General features: G+C 37.3%; 1 protein-coding gene across 3 annotated transcripts in view; it reads right to left on the reverse strand.

Annotated features, from left to right (window-relative positions):
• Window positions 1-17,394, reverse strand: part of KANSL1 (KAT8 regulatory NSL complex subunit 1) — a 164,641-nt gene that overhangs the window by 116,778 nt on the left and 30,469 nt on the right. For 2 of the 3 annotated variants that reach the window (XM_005858590.2, XM_005858587.2), the window contains exon 1: window positions 17,319-17,394. The exons of the other annotated variant lie outside the window; for it this stretch is intronic. The gene's annotated coding sequence lies outside the window, so the exon portion shown is untranslated. The remainder of the gene's footprint in view (window positions 1-17,318) is intronic. 3 annotated transcript variants of the gene reach the window in all.

Here is a 17,394-nt window from a genome sequence, read left to right on the forward strand (position 1 = left end):
GCTCTCTCTCCCCCGCCCCCCCCCCCTTTATCTCTCTCTCTGAAAATCAATAAACATGTCCTCGGGTTAGGATTTTAAAAAAAAAGCTAGTTCCATTTATCAATGTCCTTGATAAAATTATGAAAATTATAAATTTATTAAATCTCTACTCTACTTTTTTAAGTATTCTTCGTGATGAAAGGTAAAGTACACATAAATTACTTCTGAAGCTTTAATAAGTCTGAGAGCCTGGTCTGTGTGCTCAGTGGTTAGAGCATTGGCACACCCACTGAAGGGTCTCAGGTTGGATTCCCAATCAAGAGCATATACCTGGGTTGCAGGTTCGACCCCCAGCCCGTCGGGGCACGTGCAGTAGGCAACCAATCGATGTGTCTCTCTCACATCAATGTTTCTTTCCCTCTCCCTCTAAAAAAAAAAAAAAAATCAATGGAAAAAATATCCTCGGATAAGAATTAACAACAAAAAGTAGTAGTCTGAGAAAAAGCACCTGTACAACTGATTGCAAGCTGAACTAGAAGCTTTTCTCATCTAACACTATTTTTAGTTGGCAGAACTACTTATGTAGTTAGCAGACATTTTCTCAAAAATGAACAAAGTGAACCTGTCACTTCAAGAAAAACCACTGACAATGTTTATTGCCAATTATAAAATCTGGGGTTTCAAGCAAAAAATAAGTATTTTGAAAACTTGTATCCACCATCATGAACATGAACATATTCCCATTACTTTAAAAAGTCATTTCTAATTAAATATACTACTGCTGATATTAATAAATGTAAATTTTTGATACCATACAACAAAATGTGTAAACATTTGGAAGATCTGGGAAACTCAGTAAATGACCAAATGACCAATGCATGTGAGAAACTCATGCACAGGTAAAAGTAAGCTCAAGACAGACCAATAGATTTTAACCTAATAGTGATTTTCAACCCTCTTCATCTCATGGCACACTAATTAGTACTAAAATCCTGCAGCGCACCAAAAAAAAATTTTTTTTTTTGCTGATCTGACAAAAAAAATAGGTGTAATTTTGATTCATTTACACTGGACGGCTATTGTCGTTGGCTGTTATTTTTTTGAGTATCTAAGGGAAAAGAGGTCAGTACCCCTGACTAAATAGTCAGGTATTGCATGTTTCAAAATTGCTTGTGGCACACTAGTGATTGAAAATTACTGACCTAACAGAGTACAAAAGGTTCATTGATATGGTTTTAGATTCCATATTGCAACTAAACTCGATGAAACTATGACTTGTCAAGTTTGGGTACAATGTCAAAGAAGATCCACACTTATCTATAAAGACTATTAAGTACTCCTCTTTTTCCACCTACCTAGCTGTGTGAAGCCAGATTTTCTTTATATTCTACAACCAAAACATACAATAGAATGAATGCAAAAACAGATATGAGAACCCAGGTGTTTTCTATTAAGCCAGACATTAGTAAGATTTGCAAAAATGTAAAACAATGCCATTCACTTAAAAGTTCTTTGTGGTTGTCTCAACACGTTTTAAGAGTGAAAAGGGGTCTTGAGAGCAAAAAACTAGGGAACCACTGAACTAAAGCAACCTTTTCCCTACTCAAGAAACAAACAAAAAAACAAGAGGGCAACTTCCAATTTGGTCAAACTTTTTTAGCCCTAGATTGATGACAACATAGGATGATAGACCCTATAGGACTACACCAAGGTTTTTCTTCACACTATGACCATTCAAATCATTAAATAAATATTTAAGTAAATGACCAAGATAGCATCCATACAAATACCAATACACTTACAGTTCAAATTTATCTATTGCTCTACATAGCTGCCAAAAGTTTCTCATTCTAATATTGTACTTTAATGAATTTTCTATGAAATAAGTAGACCTTCTGGTATATGGCTTTCTATGTAACACAAACTGTTTTATGTCCACTTTTTCTATTTCTGATCTTAACATTAATGTTACTTCCTAATATAGTATAAATGACCAATAGATAGATGAACCAATGCAAAATATGTTGAGTTAGTTTTATAGTACACAAAGCATTTTCTGCAATAAACAAAAATCACTATCAGATCTTTCCCATCAATCCAATATTCTCCTCTTTTAAATTGATAGCAATACATTGTTGATACTTGCAATGCAAGGAGGAACATTATCAGTGCCAGATGAATAATACAACAGGTGAGAAGAGTAGTTGTAACCTACTACCCCGAGAGCACCATATGTAAGTCTCAGCAATGGCAGGAAACAGCCTTCCTCTGGGGACCCAAGCAAGAGCACAGATGTTACACAGCTTACACAAAACTTACTCAGGAAAACCCAGGCTCGCACAGCACCCGTAAAAGAGGGTCATAGCCCTAGCTGGTTTGGCTCAATGGATAGAGCGTTGGCCTGCGGACTGAAGGGTCCCAGGTTCGATTCCAGTCAAGGGCATATGACCAGGTTGTGGGCTCGTGCAGGAGGCAGCCAATCAATGATTCTCTCTCATCACTGATGTTTCTGTCTCTCTCCCTCTTCCTTCCTCTCTGAGATCAATAAAAATATTTTTTTTTTAAAAAAGAGGGTCATAATTAACATCATACTACAGAAGTACTTAAGCAGTAAATATTCCATCATGATTTTAGAATTATTTAATTATTTAAAGTTCACAACTTAAAGAAAAATCTGCTGGCTCAAATCCCATATCTTTCAAGATTTCTCTGACCCTGTGAAAGTACATCTGTGAACTTAACATTAATGACGCATATCTCAGCTCAAAGGCAAGAGTTTATTTTGTTTACACACTCTCCTTGGTCTCTATAGCCCCATAGGACGCACTGCAAAGAGTAGTTACTAAAACAATCATCTAAGTAAGTAGGGAGAGGGAAAAGCAACCTCTTCAGAAGGAATTCCATTTCTAAATCCCAAATCTTTATCTTTCTACACCAAAACAATATTACTTATAGGAAAAGATAAAAATCTACAACCATCTCCCTTAGTTGACTTGTAATGCAATGCTGAGATTCAATATTACCCCCAAAGGCATTCACAGGTAAGGAGAGTAGGTCCAAGGTCACATCATGGCTCCACCCTCATTTAAATTATTTAACTGTTCCCTCTATTTCCTCATCTACGAAAGACAAGCCTAAATCACAAGGTTGCTGTGATGATTAAATGAAATATTTTCAATTACTTAGCCTAGTACCTGGCAAAAACCCCCATTATTTGCACTATTAATAACCTATAGACTAAAAGCAAATATAAAAATAAATTTCTATGAGACTTCTTAATGCACAGGAAAAATATTAAGCAAATATTTCTCTAAAAGGTCACTGTACTTGAGGACTTTTCACTTAGGGAAAAAAGCACATAAATGGACATGACAAATCTGGTTAGCTAGCACTCAATATTAGCTTTAATTGCCATAAATCATCACATAAGCTTAGAAATTCATTTAATATTTCATGATGTTATTTCTGATAAAAAGAAAGCAAATCAAATGCCCAACAATTTAAATTATGAAATACCCATGTAATGGAATACTATGCAACAATAAATAACAAAGCACACTTGTATTTACTGACATGAAAAAGTTCCTGCTTCATTGTTAATTTTTTTAAAGGTGTTACAAAACAAGTACTATAACCTTATTTTTGTTTTAAAAGTAGGTGGTAATATTCTTCTGTCTTTGGTTTTCTGGCTTATGTAATTGTCTCTACCACAAACATATATTACTTATATAATAAAAGGAAAGGATGCAAAAAGAAAGTAATGCAAATTTTTAAAGAGCCAAAAAACCTGAGTAAGGCAAAATGTCAGTGACTGACTTTTTCTTAAAAATTGAACATACTCCACAAAATGTTGATTAAAACAATTATTCACATCCCACTTGAAGTCCTAAAAGTTTCACTGTCCAACAATTTAAAACAGAGAAGACTGTCAAACTTTAGCAGTTTTACAAAAACAGCACAACAGCTTATAATAAGTCACCTTTCTCCTAAGAATACAAAGCATTAAAAGCTATAATTAACTTATTAATCCTCAAAACAGCCTGGGCAGTAGTAGGTTTCAGGCTGGGATTATTATAATTTCCAATTTGTGGGTGGGGTTAGACAATAAAGTTATAGTGTACACTCAAAATAAATCTAAAATATCCCAATTTTTAGTTCATCTAATAAACCACAATCTGACAAATGCAGATGAAGCTAACACAAATTAAGATTTTCCAGTAAGTTTAAAGAGACAAAAGAACCTATCTGCTATAAAAGATTGGGCTAGGTAATTAATGGTTTCCCTACCAGTTCCAAGGAAGCATTTGGAGACTGGAAAATGTTAAATGGGTTCAGTAGGCAAACACATTTGGGGAAACACTTCCTTTGATGGAGATCCACAATGTATTTCCATCATACTGAATATGCAGATATTTGCCTTTACCAAACTTATTTAACAAATAAACACCTTTTTCCCATTACACCTATTAATATCTTGAGGAACACTGTTCTGAGGGATACAGTTGGAATAAAGTTCAAATATGTGAATTCTAGGGTCCCTTCCTGTACTTAGGATTCTATTATTCTAAACTGCAGTATAGGTTCAAGGACAAACTTCAACCTAACACAAGTAGCACTTTTGAAGCAAAAACGTATCCCTAGGGCAGAGTTTCTCAACACTACTGACATCTTGTGCTGAATAAGTCTGTTGTAAGGGGGGAGGTCTCTCTTGTGCACTCTATTCAGCAGGATCCCTGGCCTCCACCCACTGGATGCTAGTAACACCTTAATACAAATTATGACAACCAAAAATGCCTCCAGAAATGTCAAATGTCCCATAGGGGGCAAAAATCACACCTCCCAATTGAAAAATACTTCCTAGAGCAGTGATGGCGAACCTATGACACGCGAACTCATTTTTTTGGTTGATTTTTCTTTGTTAAATGGCACTTAAATATATAAAATAAATATCAAAAATATAAGTCTTTGTTTTACTATGGTTGCAAATATCAAAAAATTTCTATATGTGACACGGCACCAGAGTTAAGTTAGGGTTTTTCAAAATGCTGACACGCCGAGCTCAAAAGGTTCGCCATCACTGTCCTAGAGATACAGACCTATATCTTTATGTCTATCTATAGAGATAGACATGTAAGATATATTCTTTCCAGAAAGCAAAACACCTGGCTGCTTCAAATACTGCAAGTCAGAACTAACTCCATACCTACAACTGAAAACTTTGCCTCGTTAGTTTCCAACAGAGGACTCCCAAATACACAAGAAAAAACTAGCAGCATCCATCTTGCAAAAATGTTGATAAACTGCAAAAACCCAAGGAGAAGGGTTTGGCCATCTGGCTGGCTAATCACCACACTTGCACTGAAAACAAGCAAAAATCAGATGGGGAAGAAAAGTTTGCCCATAATGTGGCTTCTACTAACTTCTTATCCCATTACCTCATTACTCTGCACAAAGGAAAGAAAGAGAAGGAGGGAGGTTGGTAAGGGAAGTGTCCGTGAAGTTGTCAAATGTCAGCTGAAATGTTTAAATTAGCTAAAATTTAATATCTAAGAGGTTAAAACAAGAGAATGGTAACATGGCATTCTAGTGAGAGGAAATACCATGGGAAAAGGCAAGGCTGTGGGAAAACATAGGACATCCTAGAGGTTAAATGATCAATTTTCTTGAAATATAAAGTTAATAGAGGAAACAGTACAGAAAAAGGTAGCAAGACAGTTTGAAGCCAGTTCAATAACGGAAAACCTTAAATAGCCAGCCTTTACTCAGACTTAAAGGCAGCAGAATGTCATTAAAGGCTTTCCAAATGGGAGTGACACATCAGAAGTGAGCTTTTCAGAGACCAGTTGGGTAGGATGGATTAAAAGAAAACAAAAAGGCAAAGCAGCAGCTACTGCAATAATCCAGACAGGATGCAACAAGAACCTCAACTAAAGTGGTCACCACAGTAGTATGGTCAAAGTTTTCTCCAAACTTAAATCCAGAAATTAGAAGGGGCTAAAGTTTGCATGAGGGCCAAGTAAGTGACACAAACATTAATGTAAAGGCTCTTAAGGACAAGAGAAAAGGCTCTCTTTTCGTTCATAACTTTGTCTTCTCTATGCATTGCTCATAAAGCTGTTCAGGTGTGGTATATCCTTTCTATTCTTAACATTACCAACCAAAACCCAGCCAAGTCTTCATCAGCTCAGACCTAAATCATAGCAGCTTCCTGACTGATAGCTCAGCCCTCCAATACATTCCATACCTTTTTATCATCTCACTTCTCTATTCTAGAATAACTTCCAGTGCCTTTTCACAAGTCAAAATTCTCCAAGATGAAACTTCCTATATAATAAAAACCTAATATGCTAAGTGTCCGGGGGATGTCAGAGAGCTGGTTTTGGCCCGATCCCACAGGCCCAGCAGAGGGACCTCACTGGTGCATGAATTCGTGCACTGGGCCTCTAGTAAAACAATATCAGAACAAGTACATCAGGTAGTATGGACCCAGAACTCCCCCTAAATTCCAAACTCCACAATCTCTGCCTAGGCTGCTGCTTCTACCGGAAAGGCCCAAAACATAATTAATCCTTCAATACATAACATCTCTACAGAAACTTTTCCCTACTATTCAGATTCACATTGCTTTCTTCCTGCTTAAATTTTTCAGTGCACTTAAAGTCACCATCACTCAATTTAAATTATGTGTTTGAATGTTCCCTAATTGTCACAATTTATTAATTATATTTCAAAACAGGCAGTGTTCTTTAGGATCCTTCTCTTGCATACTCGGCAAATTTATCTAGAGCTCAAGTCAAAATTCTCCAAGATGAAACTTCCTATATAATAAAAACCTAATATGCTAAGTGTCCGGGGGATGTCAGAGAGCTGGTTTTGGCCCGATCCCACAGGCCCAGCAGAGGGACCTCACTGGTGCATGAATTCGTGCACTGGGCCTCTAGTAAAACAATATCAGAACAAGTACATCAGGTAGTATGGACCCAGAACTCCCCCTAAATTCCAAACTCCACAATCTCTGCCTAGGCTGCTGCTTCTACCGGAAAGGCCCAAAACATAATTAATCCTTCAATACATAACATCTCTACAGAAACTTTTCCCTACTATTCAGATTCACATTGCTTTCTTCCTGCTTAAATTTTTCAGTGCACTTAAAGTCACCATCACTCAATTTAAATTATGTGTTTGAATGTTCCCTAATTGTCACAATTTATTAATTATATTTCAAAACAGGCAGTGTTCTTTAGGATCCTTCTCTTGCATACTCGGCAAATTTATCTAGAGCTCGGTAAACTCTAAGTACTGTAAGCACTTACTGACTGAACTAGAGTAGTCAAAACACACTTGTTTGCTCTGGCAAGTATGCTCAATAGTTACAGCACTGACCCTGGGACCAAAGGGTCTCAGGCTCAATTCCCAGTCGAGGGCACTTATCTGGGTTGCAGGTTCCATCCCCAGTCCATCATGTGGGAGGCAACTAATAGATGCCCCCCTCCCCCAACCAATAGACTCTCCCCTCTCCCCCCTTCCGCTCTCTCTAAAACCCAATGGAAAAAAATATCCTTGAGTGAAGATTAACAACAACAACACTTGGTGAGATTTTGCCAAGCCGAGGAAGATGAGGAAACTCTAATCAAGAAACTGACAAAAAAAATAATGGGAAAGGATTTAGGAGATGATCCACAAGCAATTTGGATGAGCCAAGTGGTACACGTATACAGCTTCTCAAGAAGAGGAAAGCAGCCCTAGCTGGTTTGGCTCAGTGGATAGAGCGTCGGCCTGCGGACTGAGGGGTCCCAGGTTCGATTCCAGTCAAGGGCATACGCTCGTGTTGCGGGCTCAATCCCCAGTGCAGGGTGTGTGGGAGGCAGCTGATCAGTGATTCTCTCTCATCAATGATGTTTTTATTTCTCTTTCCCTCTCCCTTCCTCTCTGAAATTAAAAAAAAAAAAGAGGAAAGCAGCTATGTATGTAGTGATTTGTTCTGAAAGCTACATTATGGGACACAATGCAAAATGTTTCTTTTAAATGGAAAACAATGTAGGTATGAAATACAATAGGGAGTAGAGACATATTTTTTTATTACAAGTCAAAAAAATAATGTGGACCTCACCACGCTAGTCCCTAACACTTTCCTATGCCAACAGGGCTTCTTAACCGAAAACGTTTATAATTACGAAGGGAATCATAGCTCTGACTAGAGGTTATTATTATGACTGCTGCTCACTTACATTAACTGACCTTTCACTACGTCAGTCACTGTGCTAAGCGTTTTACATGCGCTCTCATTTATCTTCACAATAACACTGTAAAGCAAGTACTCTTATTTTCATTTTATAGATGAGGAAACTTGACATTCAGAACTTCTAAAATTCAGAAGCAGGATTCCAATTCAAATCCCTAATTCTAAAGTCCACAACTCTTAAACCATCATACTAAGTAACTTAAGGCTAATTTTAAATTGAAAGGACCTTAACTGCTAGACACTAGATTTCAAATTTTAGTCTTTAGAGGAATACCAACTGATTATCTCCAATAAACATTTCATTAAAATGCCTATAACATTAAAAGCACCACACTAAGTGTCTATAGTAATGACAAAGACCACTAAAGACACTACTATGTGATCAGGGAATCCTGGGGGGCCACATTAACGGGACCCTAGCACAGGCTGAGAGTGGGTGGAATCATAGAAGGCTTCCCAGAGGGAATAACATTTAAGTTGAAACCTAAAGAATATGTAGGGTCCAGCATCATCCATACTGCTACTTCAACTATTCCATATCCAAAATCCATCCCATGGTCCCAACACCAAATCCTAACCCAATTCCTGTTCATCAGCATTCCCTATGTGAATGAATCTTTTCTTAAAATATGTTTTTAATGATTTTTAAATAGAGAGGAGAGGAAGTGACAGAAGCATAAATGAGACACATCGATAGGCTGCCTCCCGCACGCCCCCTACTGGGGATCAAGCCCACAATCCGGGCATGTGCCCTGACTGGGACTCAAACCCAGGACCTTTTGGTCCATGGGATGATGCCCAATCCACTGAGCTACATCAGCCGGGCCCCCTGTGAATGAATCTTGATCCCAATCACTGATGTATTGTATATCATAGATAGCTCACTTAAACAAATACGAATGTGAGACGAATAATAGAAAGACTGCAGGAGTTTATGGTCTAATGGAACTCCCATTTGACCCAGTGATCCCACTTCTAGAAATATAGCCCAAGAAACCAGAAACTCCAATCAAAAAGGATATATGCATCCCTATGTTCATAGCAGCACAATTCACCAGAGCTAAGATTTGGAAACAGCCTAAATGCCCATCAGTAGATGAATGGATTAGAAAACTGTGGTACAAATACACGATGGAATACTATGCTGCTGTAAAAAAGAAGGAACTCTTACCATTTGCAACAGCATGGATGGAACTGGAGAGCATTATGCTAAGTGAAATAAGCCAGTCAATGAAAGAAAAATACCACATGATCTCACTCATTTATGGATAATAAAGACCATTATAAACTGATGAACAAAAATAGATACAGAGGCAGAGCAGCATTGAACAGACTGTCAAACTACAGTGGGAAGCCTGGGGAGGGTTTGGGGGCGTTAGAGATCAACCGAAGGACTTGTATGCATGCATATAGGCATAACCAATGGACATAAGACAATGGGGGGTAGGGGAGGCCAGGGGAATGTCAAGGGGGGGGAGGGAGGAGACATATGTAATACTCTTTGTAATACTTTAAGCAATAAAACAAAATAAAATAAATAAAATTGTAACAGTTTCATTAATGCAAAGATAAGAAGACAGAATATAGCCCTGGCTAGTGTTGCTAAGTGGTTAGAGTGTCAGCCCTCACACAGAAGGGTTGAGAGTTTGATTCCCAGTCAAACTGGGTTGCAGATTCGATCCCTGGCCCCAGTGAGGATGAATGTGGGAGGCAACCAATCAATGTGTCTCTCTCATATTGATGTCTCTCTCTCTCCCACCTCTCCCTCTCTCTCTGAAAAGTAATGGAAAACATATCCACGGGTGAAGGTTATCACATACAACACAAAAAAAGATAGAAAATAGGTGCAAAGGAAAACCCAGATGATAAAGCACTGTGTTTTGCCTGAAGGGTTCCAGAAAGAGATGACATTCTGGTTGAATTTTGACGACTGACTAGGGAGAGTTCAAAATAGGAAGTAGAATAATAGGCACACTCACTCCATCCTTAATGCCACTGCCTTAATTCAGAACCTAATTATGTACTACAGTAATCCAGGCAGTAATAATCTCCCAACTGTTCTTTCTTCCTGTCTCAGCAAGCCTTCAATATAGCATCTACTACCAAAATGATTATTAGAAAAAAAAAAAAAAAGGAAGAGAGGAGAGGAGAGGGAATATAAATCTGACCATGTTGTGCTCCTGCTTAAAATCTTTTAGTGACACTAGGGTAAGGATGAATCCAAACTCCCCACACAGCATATCTACGTCCTTTTAACACTCAGCCTCATCTCCAACCTGTCCCCAGCTCCAAACTTCCTGAATTGTATTTATAGTTCCAGGCTCTTCCATGCCCTTGCACCTTTGCTTGTGCTACTTTTTCTTCTCCAAGATCACATGCTCTTTCAAGTAGTCCCCATTCATTCCAAGTTGAATTAGGGGTCCCTCTCACTCTCTGGGTCTTACCTGCACCCCCGTGACACCCTGGGCAATAGCTCATAATGTAATATAGACTCCCAATTTTGTCTTTCTCTTCCTTCCCTAGACTATATACTTCCTTAAAAAGGGGTTACTGTTTGTTTTATCTTTATCCCCTACATGCAGCACTGTGCCTGGCAGACAGTGGACCAATATATATGCTAGTTAACCTGAGCATTCTATGTTGAATGTACCAGCTGGAGATCCATTATGAAGTTAAAGGGGATGTCTGATCATAAAATGATAATGATCTAACAAGAAGCTGGCACCAACTGAATCTAGGACAGATTTCATCTACCTCAAGTTCCAGTCATTTATATTGCCAAGCACCTGAACCCAGACTGGCAAATTTTTAACTGTAGCATTTAAACTATTAAATTTGGTTACAAAAGACTTTTGAAGACAAAAATATATCAAAAATGTAAATGCAATTACCCAAAATTTTACCCAATAACTACATTTCTAGGAACCTATCCAAGAGAAATATTTTCATAGATACATAAAGATGTATGTACAATTCTTTCACTGAAGAATTGTAATACAAAAAAACCCTAAACTTAAAAGAAGACACACTAGAAAACTATGTTTTGATGTGAAAATCCTCTGATGTATAGCTAAATGGGGGGGGGGCGAATCAAGAACATAAGTATGATCCCATTCCTATTTAAAAATAAACAGAAAAAATTTTTTGAAGGATGACTACCTATCAAAATACTTATTGATGTTTACCACTGAATTCAAATTTCCTACCAGTCTACCTCACATAAAAACAAAGAGGAAAAAAAAGTACTTTTTAATCTCTTCTCTTTCTAACAAGCTCTAACAGTACAAGTGCTTGAACAATCTTAAAATCAGAGATTTCTTGAAGGATCCAAGCAATTCAAAAGCAAACAGGTTCTTTTTGGCGGGCATCCTTGACCAAATTCCAGGGATCTCACTGAAGCCTACCTTATCTGTTTAGAGTACTGAATTAATGATAAATAAAAATTCATTTTTCCAACACCAGGGAAATGTTAAATATTAATACTACCATCCTTCTTTCAATCCTTTGGGAGGCCAAAGGAAAAAGTAGGAGTAAGCAATAAACCAGTAACTGCATAAACAGTTGCCCAATTTTTTTTTTGATATGTGCTTAAGGTCTTTAAAATCCTCAGTTCTCCATGGTAATGTACGAACAGTTTAATGAAATTTTCCTGACAGTTCAACTTATCAAACTAGTATTTCTTCAAAGCCTATACATTAGCAAACATAAAAAATTAAACTAATTAGCTTTTTGCCTCTTTTCCCTTCACACCCTTCCGTGAAGGTGCTAATAAGCAGTCACAAAGGCCAAATAACAAGTAGCAGGAGAAAACCTGGATGTAAGCTTTTAGCAATTTTTGGCTTAACGTTCTAACAAAATTGTTATTCATCTTTTTTATTCCCCAACACTTCCCCTCCAACTGTGATTAACCAATTCTGATCTTAAACTGATCCTTTTTAAAAAAGAAATTAAAAGGTGAGGATCTTCCATTAAGTTTGATGCTATTCAAGCAACTTTTTCCAAACAAGAGCAGAATCTGCTGTACTTAAAATTCAGAGTGAAACCTCATTTGGGATTCCTGGTTCAAGTAACAAGAACCAGAGTTTTTGATAACATTTAGATAAAACTGCACTGAATTTACCTCCACCTTACATTTCCTGATTCTCAAAAGCTTGGGGAAAAATTGTAATTCTTAAAAAATTAGAACTAGGAAAAAAAGGCAAGTTTACAGTCAACATTAAAATATATACCTAGCCCTAGCTGATTTGACTCAGTGGATAGAGCATCAGCCTGTGGACTCAAGGGTCCCAAGTTCGATTACAGTCAAGGGCACATGCCCAGGTTACAGGCTCAATCCTCAGTAGGGGGTGTGCAGGAGGCAGCCGATCAATGATTCTCTCTCATCATTGATGTTTCTATCTCTCTCTCCCTCTCCCTTCCTCTCTGAAATCAATAAAAATATATTTTTTAAAAGTGTGTATATATATATATAAAAATACACACAAACACACACACATATATATATGTATATATATACATATAGCTAAATAATTCCTTAGTAGGTTAGGGCATTCAAATGTTAAAATTTTATGGAGCTAGCTTAGTCTTGGAAAAGCAAGGCTTGCAGGAAGTAACATTTATTAAGCAACTATTATCTGCCAGACATCTACCCAAAGGGAGATAAGAATTTAAAAGATCTTCCCACTTGAGGGTCTCTTGGCATAAAGGTTTAAAACCTTCTTATACAAACTTTTAAGTTTTTCTTTCAGATTATCCAAGTTTGTCTGCTTTTCATTCATAAATATGAGCTGTGCTTCAAACTCTTAAGTCAGTTTCCTCATAACTCATTAAAAAAAAAAGTCAATTTCAGTCCTGTTTGGAGTCCAGTCTTTTTGGTAAATTATACCTACTGGTTTATTTTCTCCTACATATTTTACCCTACATCCTAAAAGACTGGCACATGGCATAATGGAGAAACAAATAATAACTGAATAATTAATAGTAACCCTTCCAACTGGTCTTTTCCTATGACCCACAATTCTTCCCACAATCTGCAAGTGATACCCAAAGATACCACTTACCTCCTACCTTCTTGTGGCCTTGAAATGTTGGAGATCTCTAGTACAGTGGGTATTTGTCTTTTCCAATTTATATTGTCTTTCCTATCACTGTTTTTAGGAGAATGGGAAGTACTGAAAGAGCCTTATTTTGTTATGAATTATTATACTCTGGCAAGAATATTTTTACAAAATTTTTAATATGCCCAGAGACAAATTATTAGGGATAGAAACTATAATTTAAAAATACATCTTCAGAGCCAACATGCAGACTGGAAAACCAGTCTTAATATAGATTTCCAAGAAATAAAGTCCTATTTTAGGGTAAAGGACATGGTCCAAATACTCTTTGCACTGAGATAGTAGGTAGGCCAGGTGTTTGGGACCATTTTTATTTCAGACACCTACACTGTACTTCAAAAAGTGATCAAGCAGAAGGGTACACTAATGTAAAGACACTTCCTAAGACTTAAAACAGTCTAACCCAGCGGTTCTCAACCTGTGGGTCGCGACCCCTTTGGAGGTCAAACGACCCTTTCACAGGGGTCGCCTAAGACCATCAGAAAACACACATATAATTACATATTGTTTTTGTGATTAATCACTATGCTTTAATTATGTTCAATTTGTAACAATGAAATTGGGGGTCACCACAACATGAGGAACTGTATTAAAGGGTCACGGCATTAGGAAGGTTGAGAACCACTGGTCTAACCAATCAAGGCAGAAGCTTACTTAAAATAGAGAAAGAGGGCAAAGAAAAGGTGCTTTAGAGCTCTAAATAAACCACTAAATGGATGAAATTTGCTCTGGGGCAATCAAATGAAGACCACATACTTTAATCTGCACTGTTCCCTCCTTTCCAAACTCAAGGCAATGGAGAGATCTTTTTTTTTTGGGGGGGGGGGGGGGGGATCAATTTAAAAAAAAAATTTAAATCTCTCTCTCTCCAGGAAGGAAATTACTTAAATTTGTTTTAATAGCCTCACCAAGAAGAAAAAAACAAATCCTACCAAGCCTTCAAGCAAGCTGACTAAATATAAAAGGAGTAAGTATTACTCTTTAAACGCAGAATTTTCAATGACTACTGTTTAGAAAATACAGCATGATTATGATGTTTTTACAACATTTAAAAATTGTGTTTCTAATATGACAAGATAACTAAGCTTTATTCACAAAGTTCCTAACTAGCACCACTCAAATACTAAAATACCTTCTCCAACCAACACCATCAACCACATGGCCCTATGTTTACAGGTCACATGAGTCAGGTTGTATCAACAGAACAAAGCTAAAATTTGCTTTCACTTTAAAATACAATTAAAATCTGTGGCCAACCCAATAAAATTCAGAGGATGTAGGTTACAGTGTAACAAATAAGATGGAAGAGTTGGCAGTGTTTGAAGAAGAAAAAATGGAGTACTACAGTTATTTTCCTTTCTTCTCACCGTGATAAAAGTTCAAAAGTGAACTTAAGGCTTACTCATTTTCTAGCTTCCAAAATTTTCCTCAACAGGATAATGATAAGTCACTTAACAACCAAAGAATGCTCTGCAGTTTTAGCCACAGAAATAACATGTGTAGGCAAGAAAAAAGAAAATCAGACAAAAAGTTAACACCTGACTTTGGTAAAGCACAACAGTCAAATACTAATGTTCTGAATGAAGCTTTCAGAAAAGATGCAGGAACACTTCTAAATACTTCACTTCAATAAATTCATATAGGCAAAAGGACCAAAAACCCCATCCCACCCCACCCTCAAAGGTCCATCAATATTTAATTGATCATTCTTTTAACTATCTACAGATACAAATCAAAAATACTTATCTTACATATGTATCTTACTTTAATGAGGCAGTCATCAGAGACCAACCATAATACAGAGATGTTCAGAATCTTGGTCACATTTAATATTTCTCTCCAACATTTGAGAAATAAAAAGCTAATCACCTCCAAACATGACATCACTAACAAATATACCAAATATGCTAAAGTCAAAAGAACTGCATACTGTGTTGGGGAAACGTAGTGGAAATTGAAATCAGAAATATAAATCAGTTATCCCACATTTATAATACATTTTTTAAATTCCTCAAGGAATGAGCATTTTACCTTGCCTTATTTTTAGAACTACACATCACACTGCACATATCACATGATGTGATGTAACTGTTAGCAAAGAAAATGGCCCAAATCATTGAAAATATATCTAGTAAGAGGACAAGAATCAATGCATCCTTAAGAATCACTACATTTCATATTTACTTTTTTAAAAAGTTTATTAAATCACATTTTTTAAATTGTAAAAGTGGCTAATAACCTATGCAGAAAAACAGAGAAATATACTTGGTATTTTATAAAATAGGAATTTACACAATTATTAGGAAAACTGATATGAAGAAACCGATAAATGAACATTCATTTAAAACTTTAAGATAAAAAGCAAAAAATCTCCAGATCAAAAGCACAATAAAAATATAATGAAATACTGTTAGCTAAAGCATAATTATTACTCAAAAGTATTTACTGTTATTAGGATATAAGAAAAATAGTTTTAACTGACAAACCTGCAGACAATTGAAAATTTCTAAATTGGTCAGACTGTTAGAAAAGGAACCAAGTATAGCCTATAGAAGGGGGAGGGGAAAACACACCCACTTAAGCCTTTGTAAATAGTGGTACTTTAAATGGCCCCAAAGTAGGAAAAAAAAGCAACTATACTATTCCGAAATATGAAAAACATACCCCGATGTACTACTTTTCCATACTTGAAAGTGCTTTAGAACGAAGTTCAGTAACAATCTATAACTATATCATGATTACGCAAGGCAAAGATTATGTAATTTTATCGTTTTTTACAAATGTTCTCCGACTCTAAAACTAAAACAACTAAAACGTTTTGCTCTCTCCAATGGGGAGGGGATAGGTTCTTCTGGGCTACAATTTAAAAATAAAAACACATCCCAAAACAAACCAAAAAAAAAAAAAAAGAAACACAATGATTGCTAGCCACGTGACAAAGGAGATGGCAACATCAGGATTGTGAATGGAGGGGAGGGAAGCGAGGCAAGACTAGGGAGGTTTCTCGGAACTTTGGGAACCTTGAGATTCGAGTCTACCGACCCTTAAGGGACCAAACTCTAGCCCTAAGAGTTGTACTGTTAATATCCTCAAGTACAGTTTTATTAATAGGTCACAAAAAATGCACCAGTGACCTCTAGAATAAAGGGGGAAAACGGAGGAGGAAAGAGCAATTTAAAGTGGCGCCATCATGTCACCCCTTCTCCCCTAAGGCAATCCAATAAGCAATAGTTAAGTAACATGTTTCTCAAAAACACCACATTGGGATCCCAAAAATGGAAAACAAAAGGATGTTTAAGTAAAGCATCAGGATACTGTTTATCATATGGAAGAACAATCAAACTATATGCTGAGACTCAAAAGACCGTCAGCCGGAAAACAGGCCCCCCAAACTCACTTAAAAGCAAATAAATGCCTCTTCCTCTTTAGTTTAAAAAAAAAAAAAAAACACGTCCGCCTGAGGGAAACTAGATCTGAAAACCTAAGTGACCTCAATTTACAGGCAACAAAAACAATAAATAAATGAAACAAATAACCATCTCACAGAACAATCAAGAGTTGTGATATACACCGCGAAACGCGCAAGATGTGTATTTCGAGCAGAGAAAGGCCTTTTGCACTCGAGAAGTTCAAGGCGAAAGCCAGAGTTTGTTTTTGTTTTGTTTTTTTAACCGGAATAAATCGTGTTCTAAGGCCTCGTTTTTAAATAGAACGCCAAAGGAAAAGCTGGCGAACGCGGCGGCAGCTGGTGGGGAAGGGCCCCGCACACCCCCGCCCTTGGGGCGACTCCCAGCCCCGGACCCGCAGCGGGGAAGCCCGGAGAGGCCATTTAAAGTTCCGGGGGTTTTTCCTGCCCTGCCCTGCCTTTCTAGTTACTACTAACAAAGAGAGAGAGAAATGGGAGCCACGGGGAGAGCGAGGAGAAGGAGAAAGGGCAGCGGGAGGAGGTGGAGGAAAGGAGCAGCAGCAGCAGCACCTACCACGTGATGGAGGAGCGTCGCCCGGGCGGATTCGGCCCCACAAAATGGGCGCAGTTTGCAAACAGCCCCCAGCCTG

The sequence above is a fragment of the Myotis brandtii genome, unplaced genomic scaffold (assembly GCF_000412655.1).
Source record: "Myotis brandtii unplaced genomic scaffold, ASM41265v1 scaffold120, whole genome shotgun sequence".
Lineage (NCBI taxonomy): Eukaryota > Metazoa > Chordata > Mammalia > Chiroptera > Vespertilionidae > Myotis > Myotis brandtii.